General features: G+C 48.9%; 1 protein-coding gene across 11 annotated transcripts in view; it reads right to left on the bottom strand.

The window, feature by feature from the left end:
* The window catches only part of PLEKHG4B (pleckstrin homology and RhoGEF domain containing G4B), a 156682-nt gene extending 141557 nt beyond the window's left edge, over positions 1–15125 (bottom strand). For 3 of the 11 annotated variants that reach the window (XM_054684901.2, XM_063810193.1, XM_054684913.2), the window contains exons 1-3: positions 14098–14255; positions 12752–12855; positions 11959–12102 (exon numbers count right to left, since the gene is read on the bottom strand). The gene's annotated coding sequence lies outside the window, so the exon portion shown is untranslated. The other 8 variants (XM_054684904.2, XM_054684903.2, XM_054684906.2 and 5 more) reach the window with 8 other exon arrangements.
* Positions 15126–17188: the final 2063 nt, after the last annotated feature.

Here is a 17188-nt window from a genome sequence, read left to right as displayed (position 1 = left end):
CCCCCCATCTGCTCGCCGGGCGCAGCGCGGTTACCTGGGCAGCAGCTCCGGGCACCGAGGTCCCCTTCACGTTTCAGTTCCTGGAGCTGCTCGGGAACCGCGCGGGGCCACACAGCCGGGAATGAAAGCCGGGGCGGAGACTCGGAAACCTGGGGGACCTCCCCGCCCCGTCTCCTCCTCACCCTCCGCCCCCGCCCTTCTCCTCTTTAACACCCGCCTCCCCCTAATTCCCCGCCCCCGCCCCCTCCTCCCGCCGCCGATGCCGCTGGCCCTCGGACCCCCGCAGGGGTAGGAAGAGCCTGGGCTGGGCCCGCCCGCCCCGAGCGCTCCGAGGTTCTCATTCTCTTTGCGGCGTCCGCTTGGGCTCGCGAAGCCCAACCCCAACCCCCACAGCCTGCCTGGGAAGGGGACTCGGGGGCGGCAGCGAGGCGGGGGTGGGGGGCGTTTTGCGCAGCCCCGGCCGCAGGGATTCTGACCTTGGGGACACAACAGCGAGCAGAGGCGGAAAAGACCCTCGGGCCCTCCCGCGGCCCAGAGGTCAGCCGAGGTCTGAAGCAGGTGGACGGTTTCGTGCCCGTCCCCGGTGCGTGGGACGCCCAGCAGGACCCGAACCCGCGGCCCTGAGCCCAGCGCGGGTGGGATCCAGGACCGGGTCAGCGCGGCGTCCCCGCCCTTGCCCCTTCTCGCAGCAACACTCCCCAACACACACATACGTTTTGTTCCCGCGTCCTTGTCTCCACCCGGCGGTCCCGAACAAGTTCTGACCTCAGGAGGGGCGAGCCCTTCCCTCCGCCAGGTGCGGAGGCTGGAGATGAAGAAGCCGGGCCCCAGGAGCCTTTCCGGAGCACCCTCACCTGTGCGGGTGGAGTGGGGGCTGAGGTGGAGGCGCAGTAGTGCTAGGGCCAGGCTTCCTGGAGTTTAGGTAAACGCCATTTCCTTAAAAATAAACTTCCAGCCTGGGCAACATAGTGAGACCCCCTTCTCTACAAAAAGTAAAAATAAAATTAGCCTGGCGCACCTGTGGTCCCAGCTACTCCGGAGGCTGAGGCGGGAGGATTGCTTGAGCCTGGGAGGCGTAGGCTGCAGTGAGCCGAGATCGCGCCACTGCCCTCCAGCCTGGGCGACAGGGCGAGACCCTGTCTCTAAAAAAGAAAGGAGAACAAACTTGAAACTCTGCTCCTCTGGGCAGTGAGCTTCGGGAAGCCCCTGTCGCCCTGACTCTCCCCCGCCACGCATAAAGGTCAATTTCTTGCCGAGGAAGCGTTTCAACTGCCTGCTTTTTTTTTTTTTTTTTTTTTTTTGAGACGGAGTCTCATTCTGTTGCCCAGGCTGGAGTGCGGTGGCGCCGTCTCCACTCACTGCAACCTGTGCCTCCTGGTTCAAGCGATGCTCCTGCCTCAGCCTCCTGAGTAACTGGGATTACAGGCGTGTGCCACCAAGTCCAGCTAATTTTTGTATTCTTAGTAGAGACGGGGTTTCACTATGTTGGTCGGGCTGGTCTTGAACTCCTGACCTCAGGTGATCCGCCCACCTCGGCCTCCCAAAGTGCTGGGATTACAGGTGTGAGCCACCGAGCCCGGCCTCAACTGCTCTTTACGGACCTAAAGTCTCTCCATTGCGGTAGGAACTTAAGATTTGTTGAAAATAACATAGTTTACCTGATAACATAGTCCTGTTTGAGGTTGAAAGACGTTTATTAAGGCCATTTTTAATGCTTTTTTTTTCATTCTTGTTAGCAAAACACAGTGAAGAAGTAGAGACACTTAAATTTTCCAAACTCTTTGTCCTCACAAGTGGCTCCAAAACGAGCACATTTTCAGAAAGGAACTGAAAAAACATTTTTGGTTTTATACCTTCTCTTATTTCCAAAAAGGATTGGTCAGTTTCAAAACTGCCAAAGGCAACGTAAAATAAAATGTAACAGAAGGTCAGTGACCCGCCATGGAGTAGAGCGGGCCGTTTCCCCCTTGTCCTTTCAGAATCCACCCAGGGACAACTTGAACGGTAATAGCGGAGACTCGGCTGCAGCGAAAGGAAGGGCTGCCCACACCGCGGGTCTACACCCAGACGTGGGAGACGCAGCCGGGACCTGCTCCAGAGTCTGGGCTAGAGAGGAGGCGAAGAGGGAGAAACAGCGTGTGGACCAGGCGCCTCTGCGGGAACCCGGCAGGACAGAGGCGCGCAGGGGCCATGGGTGCGATGAGCGCTCACACGCCTCGCAGGAGCAGGGCGCACACCTGGAGCCCGCTCAGCACCACCCACCCCGAAAGATGGAAGATTTAGACAAGCCAGAAGGAACCGCTCACTCATACCTAGAAAGAGTGAACGAGGAACCAGCCCAGGAAGAAAAGAAAAAGAACAAGGGGCCAAATACACAACAAAAATGGAAGTCAGAACAACACGTGATAAAACGTTGTCATTGAGTAGATGGAAATGATGACTTAACATTAACGCATTGCACATGGTTTAAGAGCCATTTTGAAAACGGGAGATGATGAAAAGGAATGAAGGATGAAAAAACAGACTTTCAGGAAAAGGGGGAAAGATATAAGATCAGTGGTGTGCTTACCATGGAGCCACAAAAAAACAACCAGAACTGCAGACCAGGGAGATGCCCCACCCAGGCCGGCCCCTCCGAGCCTCCGCGGGGATACTACGGCCCCGCCGGGACGGAGAGGGCGAGGCCGGAGGAGACTGCGTCCTGCAGCGCCGCGCCGCGCCGCCACCGCCCATCTCTCGCCGCGGGGGCCCTGGACCGGGCAGGTCCCCGGGAACCGGGCAGCTGAGGTCGCCGGGTCAGCTTCCCTGGCCCAGTGCCCAGCGGGATGAAGATGCCGGGCCCCAGGCATCCCCAGGTTTGGGATTAGGATTAGGTGTTGGAGTTAGCCGGACTCCGCGGAGTTCCGGGGACCCGGAGACAGCGTGGGTCTCAGCGCGCAGTCAGCAGAGGCGGTCCTGGCGCCAGGGTGGGTGAGGGCACAAGCACCGAAGCGGGTGGGGCAGCAGCCGGGCGCCAGAGTGAGCGGGGGCACGGACGAGGGACAAGGTGGATAGAGGCGAGACCCGGCACCGGAGTGGGTGTGGAAATGAGCACCCGGGCGAGTTAGGGTTTGAGGTTAGCGTTAAAGTTAGGGTTAGGGTAAGGGTTAGGGTTGAAGTTAGGGTCACGGGTAAGTGTTAGGGTTACAGTTAGGGTTGGGGTTGGAATTGGGGTTAGGGTTAGGGTTTAGGGGCAGGGGTATGGGGTTAGGGTTAAAGTTAGAGTTAGGGTAGGGGTTCGGGTTAGGGGTTAGGGTTATGGCTGGCGCTAGGCTTGGGGTTGGGGTTGTGGTTTGGGCGGGGTTGGGGTTAAGGGTTAGGTTTATGGATTAGGGATTAGGGTTAAAGTTGGGGTTAGGGGATTGGTTTTAGGTTTAGGGTTAGGGTTGGGATTTATGGTTAGGGTGAGGTTCGGTTTGGAATTTTTTTGGGGTTTGTGGGGTTTTAGGGTTTGGTTTAGGGGTTAGAGTTAGGTTTTGGGTTGGGGTTGGGTTTAGTGTTAGGGGTTAGGGTTTTGCGGTTAGAGTTAGGGTTGGGGTTATGATTAGTGTAGTGTCGGTATTGGGGTTTGGGTTGGGGTTAGGGTTAGGGTTCAGGACTAGGGTTTGGTTTAGGGGTTTGGGATTAGGGTTAGGTGTTAGAGTTAGCAGTAGGGTTAGAGGCTAGTGGTAGCATTAGGGTTAGTGGTAGGGTTAGGGTTAGCTTTTTGGTTAGGCTTAGATTAGCAGTGTGTTTTCAGAAAGAGTGGAATAATTTGTACGTTTTGAAAACTATTATTTCGTTTATTTTCCTTTAAATATGCAGCAGAAGTTTACTACAACTAAATTATGTGGGTTCTCTGGCCACTTATTTTACCTCGATTAATATGTGGTTTATTTCAACTTGATGTTTTTAAAGACAAGCTTGTGGTTTGTGAGGGTTAGAACATGCACCATAAGCAAGGAGGCCGCTGGCAGCGCTGGAAATGGTGTACCCTGACCCTGACCCTAACCCGGAAATGCTGTACCCCAGGGTCTGCTCAGGGCCTGCTGCTCTGAACCTTCACACTTCTGAAATGGCTGGACGTCTCTGTACGAGCTGCTTTTACCCAATTCCATTTATTCTTATATTTTACAAGCATTTAGTAAATTCTTGAGCTAGGCCCTGGGGACTACCAAAGGAATAAGATATCTGCTGTTTTTATTTTATTTTATTTCAATAGTTTTGGGGAACAGGTGGTTTTTGGTTACATGTGTAAGTTCTTTAGTGATGGTTTCTGAGATTTTGATTCACCCATAACCCAAGCAGTGTACGCTGTACCCAATGTGTAGTGTTTTATCCCTCACCTCCCTCTCACCTTTCCCCTAAGTCCCCAAAGTCCATTTTGTCATTCTTATGCCTTTGAATTCTCATAGCTTAGGTCCCACTGATAAGTGAGAACATACAGTATTTGTTTTTCCATTTCTGAGTTACTTCACTTAGAATAATGGTCTCCAACTCCTTCCAGGTTGCTGTGAATGCCATTATTTTTTAACCTTTTATGGCTGAGTAGAATTCGATGGTGTGTGTATATATATAATATTTGATTTATCCACTCATTGGTTGATGGGCATTTAGGCTGGTTCCATATTTTTGTAATTGTGAATTTTACTGCTATAAACATGTGTGCAAGAAGACATCTGCTCTTAAATTGCTCACAGTTTAGTTAGGAATACTTAAAATAGCTGCAGTGCAGGATAGAAAGTGTGCACAAATGATCACCTTTTAAATAGATGCATGAGAAGAAAGAACTCTGAAATGCAAGTGTTACCTGGAGGAAGCCACAAAGGCTATGAGACCAAGACCTCACCTGGAAGACACTTGATAGTTCAGAAGCCGAGATCCTGTGAGGTGTCTCGGAGAGCTCAGCTGTGACCCCGCACTGTATGGAAGGGCAGGCAGTGGGGCCCAGGCAGGTGAAGAGAATTGTCCACTGTTGAGCACCATCAGCCTAAAACCCACATGCAATGCTATTGCTGCAAAACCGCTGACTGTTGAAGCCAAAAACCACAGAAACAGACTCCCTTTATGGTCCTCACTGTGTAACTGGTGACTTTTCAGAAGATGAAGATTAAACATATTAATCATAAATTCAAAGTATCACAAGAAATACTAGGAGATTTTCTAACCTCTGCTACCATGACTTTTTTTTTTGCAAGATTCGTGAATTGTTGTAAATAAGCTCGCAGAGGCCAAAGTGCTCCCCTGAAATCATCCAGAGAGAGGCAGGCTGCTAATCCCCACATCTGGGACATCTGTGTTTTTTATGATAATACAAAAATTAAAGATAAGGAAGAGAGAGAAGGACAGAAAGACACAGAGAGACAGAGAATTGGAGCTAAGAGGAAACATTTTCAGGTTTTGCCCCCCAAAATTCCCAGTGAACAGTCCCATTGCCAGCGGGTGAAATCCCAGGCCCTGGCTCCAGGATCCTGCTCTTTCGTTTGGTGACTCCTGTGCAGATTTGGCACTGAAACAATATGAAATTGTTACACTTCTCTGGACAAGTCATTATGCTTTCGGCTCACAGGCCCCACTTCCCTGGACACCCCTTCACGCTAAGCTTCAAGTAATTCAGCTTCACCCTTCAGAGCAGAGCTCAGCTGTCACTTCCTCTAAGGACCTCCCCAGCCACCTCTCCAGCAGAAGGGCCCCCACCTTGCTCTTTGCACCTCTGTCCCTCGAGGTGCTGCTGTCCTTTGTGGAGGGTGGGACCCTGGGAACTACAGCCCTTCTCATGCTGGAGACACTCGGCACTCAGAAAGTGTGTGCTGAGTGGATACAAGTGCAGCAAGCTTGCACAGCCTTACAATGTGTACTCTCATGTCTGGAATAGATCCCCATTTTCATTCTTGGTAAAATGAGTAAGTGGGGCTGGGTGACCCATACTCTCTTTTCAACTCAGAAGTCCACATCGAGCCTGACATCAAATAGCTTCCCAGCCAGCGCCAGGCCAGGCCCCAGGTTGTTCAATGTGCCTGTGTCCCCCACAGAGTGGGGAAAGCATGGAGAAATGGGACCAGCTCTGCTGCCTGCTGCCCAGTGCCAGCCAGCAACTCCAGGCTCACAAAGCCAAGGCAAAAGCACCTGCAGGAGAGCTTGGTTATTCATTAGCTGTGATTGGGCTGTGAGGGGAGTGTGTTCACTTCTAATTTTCCAGGGACTAGCATGAGACAGTAAAGTTTGAAATGTGGTGTTTTTTGGTCTTGGCCAAAAAAAAAAAAAAAAAAAAAAAAAAACGGCTTTTTACTTTCTCATCCTTGGAGCCACTGGCATTAGCTATGGGCCTGATAGTTTAAGAAAACTTGAAAATGAACTATGTGAACCAGTAATCTCCAAAGTAATATTTTGATAAATAGTGTAATTCTTTATTACAGCAAAACCATTTCAACTAAAAATACAAAAGTAGCCGGGCATAGTGGCGCATGCCTGTAATCCCAGCTACTCGGGAAGCTGAGGGAGGAGAATTGCTTGAACCCAGGAGGCAGAGGTTGTGGTGAGCCAAGAGCACAGCACTGCACTCCACCCTGCGCAACAGGGCAAGACTCCGTCTCAAAAAAAAAAAAAAAGAAAGTGAAAAGACAACCCACAGAAAGGAAGAAAATATTTGCTTGCATGTTATATATCTAGCAGCCTGTTAACCACAATAAACAAAGAATTTGTATAACTCAACAACAAAAACGAAATTAAAAAAGGAGAAAGAGTTGAACACACACTTTGCCAAAAAACATGCAAATGGAAAACAAGCACATGAGAAGGTGATCAATATCATTATCATTATGGCCATCAAAACTGAAACCACAACCACATACTCCTTCACACACACTAGAAAGGCTATAATCCAACAAATGTAAAATAACAAGTGTTGGCAAGGTCAGAGGGAAATCACAACCCTTAAATACTGTATATGGAATATAAACAGTACAGACTATTTGTAACATAGTTTGGTATTTCCTCAAAAAGTTAAAAATAGGCCAGGCATGGTGGCTCATGCCTGTAATCCCAGCACTTTGGGAGGCAGAGGCAGGTGGATCCCTTGAATCCGGGAGCTCAAGACCAGCAAGAACGACATAGAAAAACCCCATCTCTACTAAAAATACAAAAAACAGCCAAGCATGGTGTCACACACCTGTAGTCCCAGCTACTAGGGAGGCTGAGGCAGGAGGACTGCTTGAGCCCAGAATGTGGAGGCTGCAGTAAGCTGAGGTTGCACCACTGCACTCCAGCCTGGGCAACAGTGCAAGACCCTGTCTCAAAGCAAACAAACAAAAAAGACCTGCCATGGTGGCTCACGCCTGTAATCCCAGCACTTTCAGAGGCCGAAGCAGGTGGATCACTAGAGTCCAGGAGTTCAAGACCAGCCAAGATGACATAGCAAAACCACGTATCTACTAAAAATACAAAAATTAGCCGGGTATGGTGGCCCGTGCCTGTAATCGCTGCTGCTCAGGAGGCTGAGGCAGGAAAATCACATGAACCCGGGAGGCGGAGGTTGCAGTGAGCCAAGACCGCACCACTGCACTCCAGCCTGGGCAAAAGAGCAAGACTTGGTCTCCAAAGAAAAAAAGAGAGGCTGAAAAGACAACCCACAGAAAAGAAGAAAATATTTGTGCATTATATATCCAACAACAGTCTGTTAACTACAATATATAAAAAATTTGTATAACTCAACAACAACCAAATTACAAATGGAGAAAGAGCTGAACACACACTTCGCCAAAAAGACATGCAAATGGAAAACAAGCACATGAAAAGATGATCAATATCATTATCATTATGGCCATCGAAACTGAAACCACAACCACATACTCCTTCACACACACTAGAAAGGCTATAATCCAACAAATGTAAAATAACAAGTGTTGGCAAGGTCAGAGAGAAATCACAACCCTTAAATACTGTATGCGGAATATAAAATGGTGCAGCTTATTTGTAACATAGTTTGGTATTTCCTCAAAAAGTTAAAAATAGGCTGGGCAAGCTGGCTCACGCCTGTAATCCCAGCACTTTAGGAGGGTGAATCAGGCAGATCACTTGAGCCCAGGAGCTCAAGACCAGCCAGTACGACACAGCCAAACCCCATGTCTACTAATACAAAAATTAGCCAGACATGGTGGCACACAGCTGCAGTCCCAGCTACTTGGGAGGCTGAGGAAGAAGGACTGCTTGACCCCATAATGTGGAGGTTGCAGTAAGCTGAGATCGCACTATTACATTCCAGCCTGGGCAACAGTGCAACACCCTGTCTCAAAAATAAAAATAAAAATAAAAAGGGCCAGGTAAGATGGCTCACGCCTGTAATCCCAGCACTGTGGGTGGCTGAGGCAGATGGATCACTTGAGGTCAGGAGCTGGAGACCAGCCTGGCCAACATGGTGAAACCTTTTCTCTAGGAAATAATAAAACAATTAGGGCCAGGCTCTGTGGCTCACACCTGTAATCCCAGCACTTTGGGTGGCTGAGGCAGGCGGATCACCTGAGGTTGGGAGTTCGAGACTAGCCTGACCAACATGGACAAACCCCATCTCTACTAAAAATACAAAATTGGCTGGGCGTGGTGGCACATGCCTGTAATCTCAGCTACTCAGGAGGCCTAGGCAGGAGAATCGCTTGAAGCTGGGAAGCAGAGGTTGTGGTGAGCCGAGATCGCGCCATCATACTCTAGCCTTAACAACAAAAGCGAAACTCCGCCTAAAAGGAAAAAAATAATCAGCCAGTGTGGTGGTGCAGACCTGTAATCCCAGCTACTCAGGAGGCTGAGGAAGGAAAATTGCCTGAACCTGGGCGATGGAGGTTGCAGTGAGCCGATATCAGGCCACTTCACTCCAGCCTGGGCGAAAGAGCAAGACTTGTCTCCAAAAAACAGAACAAGAAAAAGGAAATGCATGGGACAAAGTGGTATATCCTGAAATGAGGACTTTCCTTCTGGACTAGGGTTTCCGATGAAGGTGACAGTTTATCCTTCAGTCTCCACAGGTCACGAATTTGTCATCCAGCAAGAGGCAACAGAGGGAGCCCCCCCAAGTCCCATGCCAGAACTATGACATAATTACATTCCCTCACTCATTTCAGTACCTAAATATTAATAATTCATCAACTTAAATATCTACACTTACTTTACCAATTTTCCATTGCATAGATGAAGAGGTTTCCAAATTTTATATAGGTTGTCATGATGTGGACAGGACTTTTTGATAGTTAACTATACCGAATGACTAAAATATAAGTGTTTAAACCTAAAATACCTTGTAACTGCTAACACAGGGCTAGAGAATACAGCAAGGTAACAGTCTGTCCAGTAAATTCTTCTGAAATTTCCTTTTTTTTTTTTTTTTTTAATACACGGAGTCTCACTCTGTCACACAGGCTGGAGTGCAGTAGCACGATCTCGGCTCAATGCAGCCTCCACCTCCTGGGTTCAAGCGATTCTCCTGCCTCAGCCTCCCGAGCAGCTGGGACTACAGGTGCGTGCCACCACACCAGGCTAATTTTTGTATTTTTAGTACAGATAGGATTTCACCATCTTATCCAGGCTGGTCTCGAACTCCTGACCTCAGGTGATCTGCCTGCCTCAGCCTCCCAAAGTGCTGGGATTACAGGAGTGAGCCACTGCACCCAGCCCTCTTCTGCAATTTCAATAATCAATTGTGCTATTTGCCTTTCTATCAGCAATGAGATTTTATTTTTCTTTCCTAATTATTTCAAACATGAACTTTGGTTCCAGAGAACTAGTATTTCCTTGATTTATAAATTGAGGGCAGCTGGGCATGGTAGCTCACGCCTGTAATCCCAGCACTTTGGGAGGCCAAGGCAGGCAGATCACTGGAGGTCAGGGGATCAAGACCAGCCTGGCAAACATGGCGAAACCCCATCTCCACTAAAACTGCAAAAAATAGCCAGCCATGGTGGCAGGTGCCTGTAGTCCCAGCTACTCAGGAGACTGAGACAGGAGAATTGCTTGAACCCGAGAGGTGGAGACTGTGGTGAGCCAAGGTCGTGCCACTGCACTCCAGCCTGGGTAACATAGGGAGACTCTATCCTCAAAAAAAAAAAAATAAAAAAATTGAGGGTCGTCTCACAGACGATCTAATAATGAATTATTTTTTTGTCTTTAGAAAATCAACATTAACTTTTCTACTTTTAGATATCGTAACTGCTGTGACTTGAAGGACTTATCTAGAAAAAGCCTTAAAAAAGTACGGTCAGCACTGGGTGAATGGGTTGGGGGAACCCACATAAAATCCCCAAGACGCCTGGGAATCCATGTCCCCATGAGTGGGACTGCAGGCAGCTGTAGCAGACTGGATGGGAGAGGACAGCAGGCAGGAGAACTCGGGGTCTGGAGTCCACGGTTCTAAGGCCAGGGAAAACCATTGGCAAAGTGAAATGCGGAGCTTGACAGGATGAAATTTGTGATTGTAAATGAATATTTGCCATTTCCAAGTGAGATCGCCAGTGGTGGTGGGATGGATGGGTGCTCCTCCAAGTGGGCTGCAGTGAGGAGAGCGCAGCCCCAGGCCAGGATGTTCCTGCCAGGAACACAGGATCTGCACACGTTTAGGAGGAAACGCCGGGCAGACCCAGCTTGGAGTCATCTCTGCTCTTTACATCTGTTAAGGCTGTGAAAACTGAGAGTCGGCCGGATGCAGTGGCTCACGCCTGTAATCCCAGCACTCTGGGATGCTGAGGCGAATGGATCACCTGAGGTCAGGAGTTCAAGACTAGCCTGGCCAACATGGTGAAACCCCATCTCTACTAAAAATACAGAAAATTAGCCGGGTGTGGTGGTAGGTGCCTGTAATTACAGCTAATCGGGAAGCTGACGCAGAAGAATATCTTGAACATGGGAGGCAGAGGTTGCAATGAGCAGAGATGGCGCCATTGCACTCCAGCCTGGGTGACAGAGGGAGACTCCGTCAAAACAAACAAACAAACAAAAAAAACCCCAGAAAACTGAGTCTCAGGAACAGTTCCCGAAAAGGAAAATTGGGCCCGCATGGAAATAGACATTTTTCTCCCACCTAGGGCAGGGAGTGAAGTGAAATAGGTCTGTAGACTGGACTTTCACATAGAAACTGTGTATTTCCTAAATTGGGGGTTATTTGGGGATCACCTGGAGGAGTATTCCTGCTTTTGGTGAAACACACGGGGGTATTTTTTGTGGAGCTGCAAATCTGGCACAGCAATAACAGCTGGGGAACTGGAGATAAAGGAGAAGGCATACTAAGTGCTGTTGCAAGTTTCCCAGAAGTATGACATTATTGGGAAGTAAACTACTTTTTAAAACAACCGTGGCAATACCACATCAGTAAGGCAGAGACAACAACACGAAGTCTCATGACAGAGGCCAAATGCAGCCCAAACCCAGGCCAGCAGAGGCTGTCAACTCAGCGCCCCAGCGAGAGCCGGAAGGTTCCATCCTCAGAGCTGCAGACCCTCTCGTGTGGGCTGCAAAGGCCATGTCTGCATCCCGGGCGGTATGTACGCTCTGAGAGATACATGCGTGTTCCGGGGGTTATATGAGTGTGACGGGTGTGGCGTGAGTCTGACTGTGTCACGGGCGTTCCAGGGGTTACGTGTGTGCTCTGAGGGACACATGGGTGTTCCGGGGATTATATGAGTGTGACGGGTGTAGCGTTAGGTGACGATGTCACCTCCGCGTTCCAAGCGTTATGTGCGCACTGAGGGACACATCCATGTTCCCGGGGTTGGATGTGGATGGCAGCTTCCGAGTTACCCCGACGGGTGTGCTCTCTGTATACAACGGGTGCTAACACTAGCATCACAGATGCAGTGTTATTAGTACTACGGCGGTTATTATCAGTGTGGCGGGTGTTCTAGTTGCTTTCCTGATGCTACATTTCTGTTCCAAGACCGCAGCTTGGCCCTGTGGCTGCCTCACCTTGGGTGTGGAGAATGAACCTCGAGTGCGCTGGATTCACAGGGGATTTTGGTTTCTAATTTTCCACATGAAGGGCCAAGGCGGGTGGATCACTTGAGATCAGGAGTTCAAGACCAGCTTGGACAAATAGCAAGACCCTTATGTCTACAAAAAAAAAAAAAAAATTAGATGGCATGCTTGCACGTACCTGTAGTCCCAGCTACCCAGGAGGCTGAAGTGGGAGGATTGCTTGAGTCCAGAAGTTTGAGGCTGCAATGAGCCAGCCATGATCGCACCACTGCACTCCAGCCTGGGTGACAGAGTGAGACCCTGTCTCTCTCTCTCTCTCTCTCTCTCTCACACACACACACACACACACACACACGTTAAATTTGTTGGATTATATAGGGGGTTGAGCACTTTTGGTTATAAAATATTTGTGATTGTGGGAACAAGTTAATAAAGACACGAAGCTTATTTAAATGTCCCAGAACTTTAAGAACAAAAAGCATTATTAGTTTAAAAATAAGTTTTACTTTAAAGGTAATAGTACACACATAAATTGTTGTTAAAATCGACAGTAACAAAGAGAAGTACCAATACTAATAGCCTGTCACAAACTGATTCTTAATAACCTTTATAAACAAACATTAAGCCCGGGCGCCGGGTGGCTCATGCCTGTTATCCCAGCACTTTGGGAAGCCGAGGCAGGCAGATCACTTGAGGCCAGGAGTTCCAAACCAGCCTGACCAACATGGTGAAGCCCAGTCTCTACCAAAAATACAAAAAATTAGCCGGGTATATTGGCACGCACCTGTAATCCCAGCTACTTGGGAGGCTGAGGCAGGAGAATCCTTGAACCCAGGAAGCAGAGGTCGCAGTAAGCCGAGATCATGCCATTGTGACAGGAGAGAAACTCTGTCTCAAAAAAAAGTTATATGTTTACAACAGGTGCATTCCTCCTCTTGCTTTCTGAAGACGCCCTGCTATGTAGCTGAGTAGTCGCTAATAAACTATCTTAACTTCACTATACTCTGTGACTTGCCAAAAGGTCTTTCCCATGTGAAATCGAAAAACCTGTTCTTGGGGTCTAGGACAAGACCCATTTTATAATGACAAAACTATACAAATTCTAGAGGAAAACATGGAAAGAAAGCTATGTGACCTTGGGTTTGGCCATGAGTTTTAACACGACACTATCAGAGGCATTTGAACCCCTCCTCTATATGAACTCCAGGGTGGTTTATGTTCCACTGGCTAAGAGAAAGTTTTCTTCAAAAATGTGACATGATTTGAGGTCAAACATTAATATCAAGTACACTCAAAAGATTGAGAAGCTAGCATTAGTTCTGGGAAAACCAGAAGTGTGCCTTTTTTGGAAATAATCATTGGTAGCACAAACTTAAGAATCTCCAAAGGAAATAAAAATGAGTTATTAACTTACAGTTTTCACCAATTAAGATATAAATGAAGCTAATGAAATCCGGAAATACAATTTCACTGTTTTTAATGTTCATTAAAAAAAAAAATTCTTATCAAATAGCCCCAGTAAGTCACCAATTAAGTCAAAATCCACCTATGTCCTGAACTACTTAAAAGCAAAATCCACCTGTGTCCTGAACACTATCCACTTTACAAGCCTCATTATATGTACTGGAGACAAAATTCAGAAATAAATAAATATATATGTACATATATACAAATATATTTCAAATTAAAAAATACTTTTAGAGAGTGGTATGTATTACATTTAGAAATTAATAACGAAGTAAATTATGGGATGTCATCCACGCCTGTCCCAAAGGTACCGAATTTATAAATCATCTCAGGTGCGGAGCAGGACAGGTTGAAAATAGCAATGACATGAACCCGCGCGGAACAGCTGCCGGCGCGGTGTCCAGGGCAGCACCCCGCCCGGTCCCGGCCCCTCCAGCCCTGGGCCCGACCCCTCCTACGCCTCTGCCTCGACGCGAACGCGGAGCCCGAGCGCGCGTCACTCCGTGTGGGGCCGAAGAGGCTGCTACCCAGAGGCAGAGTGCGGGCTCGCGAGGGTCCCCACCCCACTCTCGCTCCCGCCAGCACCTACGGACTCGCGTCCCCGCCGCGCGCCGACTCGGGAGCAGCACCGCCCCCGGCACAGGAGCCTCACGCGCCTCTTACCTAACAGGAAGTTGGGTGGAAGCAGCGCGGACCCACGGCGCACCGAACGCACTCCAACAGAACCCGACGCAGACACGCGCTTTCAACCGGCGGAGACACCGGCAGGGCCAGAAACGCGCGCAGCGGCGGCCGGAGGTCGGTAAGCGCCCCGCCCCTGCCCGAGGCCCCGCCCCGCCCCGGCCCCGCCCCGGCCCGAGACCCCGCCCCTGCCCGAGACCCCGCCCCTGCCCGGCCCCGCCCCTGCCCGAGACCACGCCCCGGCCCCGCCCCTGCCCGAGACCACGCCCCGGCCCGGCCCCGCCTTTTTCTCTGCCTCCCCTCCCTGCACGTACGGGCCCCGCCCCTCGCGCGACGTGTTTTGTTGACCGGGAAACGGGTTCTCCGGAGCCAAGGTCCGCTCGGGTGAGTGCCCTCCGCTTTTTGTGGCCAAACCCAGCCACGCAGTCCCCTTCCTGCGGCATCCTCCACACCCGGGGCCTGCTGGTCTCCGCGGATGTCACAGGCTCGGCAACCGCCCTCCTGTGGGCGGGGAGTCCCGCGACGCCCGGAAATGCTCCGGAGCCTGTCGCTCAGCTGCCAGATCTGCGTCTGTGTCCGGTTCCGTCACTGAGGTCGCCCCTGTCCGGCCCTTCCTCCCTAGGTCTCTTCACCGTCCGCCCATCCTGTCGCGCGCCGCGTCAGGTCCCCATTCGGCATGTGGCTTGTCTTCCGTCGTCCCCACCCTCGCCCCTCTTGGCCCCTCAGGGCAGCCCTGGGATTCGGCAGACGCCAGTCCTCCCTGAGATGCTTCCCCATCCTTCCCTCCGCCAGGCCCTACGTCTCCGCAAACCCCACGCTTCGGGGTGGCCGCCTCAGACAGGACCCTGAGTCCGAGACTGCCCGATCCTGTAACAACCCTCGTGCTTCTGCACAATCGCCTCCCACTAGCGGTGAGTGTTGGGTGTTTACCTTCCCGGTGTCCCACTGAGAAGCGGGCTCTTCCTTGGCGGGGGCTTCTTCATTGCCTCGCTGTGGATGTCGAGGTGGGGCAGGAGAGTGAGGAGAAAACAGAGAGGAGGGAGGTAGAGCCAACGAGCGGGAAAAGGGGAGGGAAGTTTAGATGGGAAGTGGATGGGTCTGAGGAATTTGAACAAACACTGACAATGAAGGAGAGTGACCTGAGCAAGTAGTAGTGGGGTAAATGGAAATAGACAAAATGGGAATCAGCAGAGATATGGAGGACAGAATACAAGGAGGAGGCCTTGACCGTCAGTAGCAGAGAGGGCAGCAGAAGCCTAATTCCCAAATTCCTTAGGTGGTTTTCTGATTTCCAAATTAGTTTCCCTTTAAAATTATTGTGTCAGGTTCAGCTTATGAGGCCTCAATACTTTTCAGTCTTAATTGTATATTGAAAATACTTTTTGTTTACTAAATACTTTTTACGTTAATTCAGTGTGCACTTCGTAAGGATATTGATGATTTGAGTTAGTTTAGTATTCAACAGCTTCCTCTATTCCTTTATATGATCTCTGTATTTAATGGCTGTGGCATAAAGTTTCCAACTAAGTGTAAGTATCAAGTTTTCTTTGTGCTGTTTTCTGCAAATATTGAAGGATGACCTGGATTGTCCTAGAACTTTGTTCCAACAGATTACATGTGTTCATAATGAATAAATTGCTCAAAGATATTTCCAAAGCTCACCTTTTATGTTTTTCAGTTCCAATAATTACATCTTTTTAAGGTTTATATTTTTTGATGACTTAATGTGATGTTCTGGAGAAGACAAATGCTTTTAATCAATATTAAAACCGTGAAAGACAAATCGCTGTTACTTAAGAGTGTGACATATGATCTGAAATCTTTAGGGGGCAGGGATGTTAAGGGAAAACTTGCCGCTATCGTATCAAGGTCATGCCATTCCTGTGAAGCTGGTGCTGGTTACTCTCTACTGGCTTCTGTTCACCTTTCCACCGGCCCCAGGACACACACATAGTGACACAAGGCAGTGGACAGGGAAAGAGCAAGACTTTATAAAGTAAGCACAGAACAAAGGTATCTTTCTAATGAGGAGGAGGTGTTGGTTCTGGGAAGGAAGCTTGGGATTTGGGTATTCAGGATCCAGAAGTGAGAGAGCCTGGGAAGTTCAGGAACCAGAGAAAGAAAAAGACTTGCCCATTCTCACCCATGACCCTGTGCTCAGCAGGTACTAGCAGAGACTTCAGGCTCTGTGACTAAAAGGGGTCAGACCAGTTGATATACCCACAGCTGCCATGTAAGGATGTGTGTGGACTTCACTAGGGAAGAACGGTGTTATGAAAGAAGGGGCAGAAAAACTCACCTGTTGGTCTCCATGTAGACGTTTATTGTCCTGAATTCCTGGAGGTTCAGTGAAAAGCAGAAGATTGTCTTTTACACATGTTGAGTTATGCCCCCATATATGTGGTTGTGGTAAAGAAAGAGGATGTGTTGATGAGAGGTCCTGAAATGCATTTTCCTAATACTTAGCAGGGGCTTCTCAAGAAGGATCTTCCGTAAGAAAGAAGCTCAGAGAACAAAAATGGAAAAGGATTAGATATGGCACTTTCACTGGAAAAAGTCATGTTATTCATTGATTGTTTTGTCATCTCCCTCCTTAAGTGTTGTTTTTAGGATGTGGTAATCTCTGACCCTGCCTAACACATTTCCCAACTCACCCATAGCCTTCCCTTAACGTCCTCCCATCTTCACACTATCACACTGTGACCCAGTGAATTCGAACTTGCGAAGTTCCATTCGGGGGGTCATATGGGAAGGGCTTCACACCCAGACATAGATTATAGATGGGAAGTGGGCCACATGGTGTCAGTGAGGCAAGTATGGATCGTTTAGGGACAATGCACTGTCAGAACTTTGTTGACCATGATTAGAGAAACTGTGCATATTAGTAGTGAATTAATGTCAGGAATACCTGACAAATCCTGGAAAAGAAGATTGATGAGAGGAAATGTGTTCTGCCCAACTGTATAATGCATTTGAAGCTTAAAACAATGAATCAGTATTGATCTGGTCACAAAATATTAATGATTTGAATTAAAAAGAAAAGTTTAGAAAATGATAGCTTTGACAAATTAAG

This window comes from Pan troglodytes, chromosome 4 (genome assembly GCF_028858775.2).
Source record: "Pan troglodytes isolate AG18354 chromosome 4, NHGRI_mPanTro3-v2.0_pri, whole genome shotgun sequence".
NCBI lineage: Eukaryota > Metazoa > Chordata > Mammalia > Primates > Hominidae > Pan > Pan troglodytes.
The sequence above is the reverse complement of the archived record's forward strand: the minus strand, read 5'-3'. Positions and strand labels throughout refer to the sequence as shown.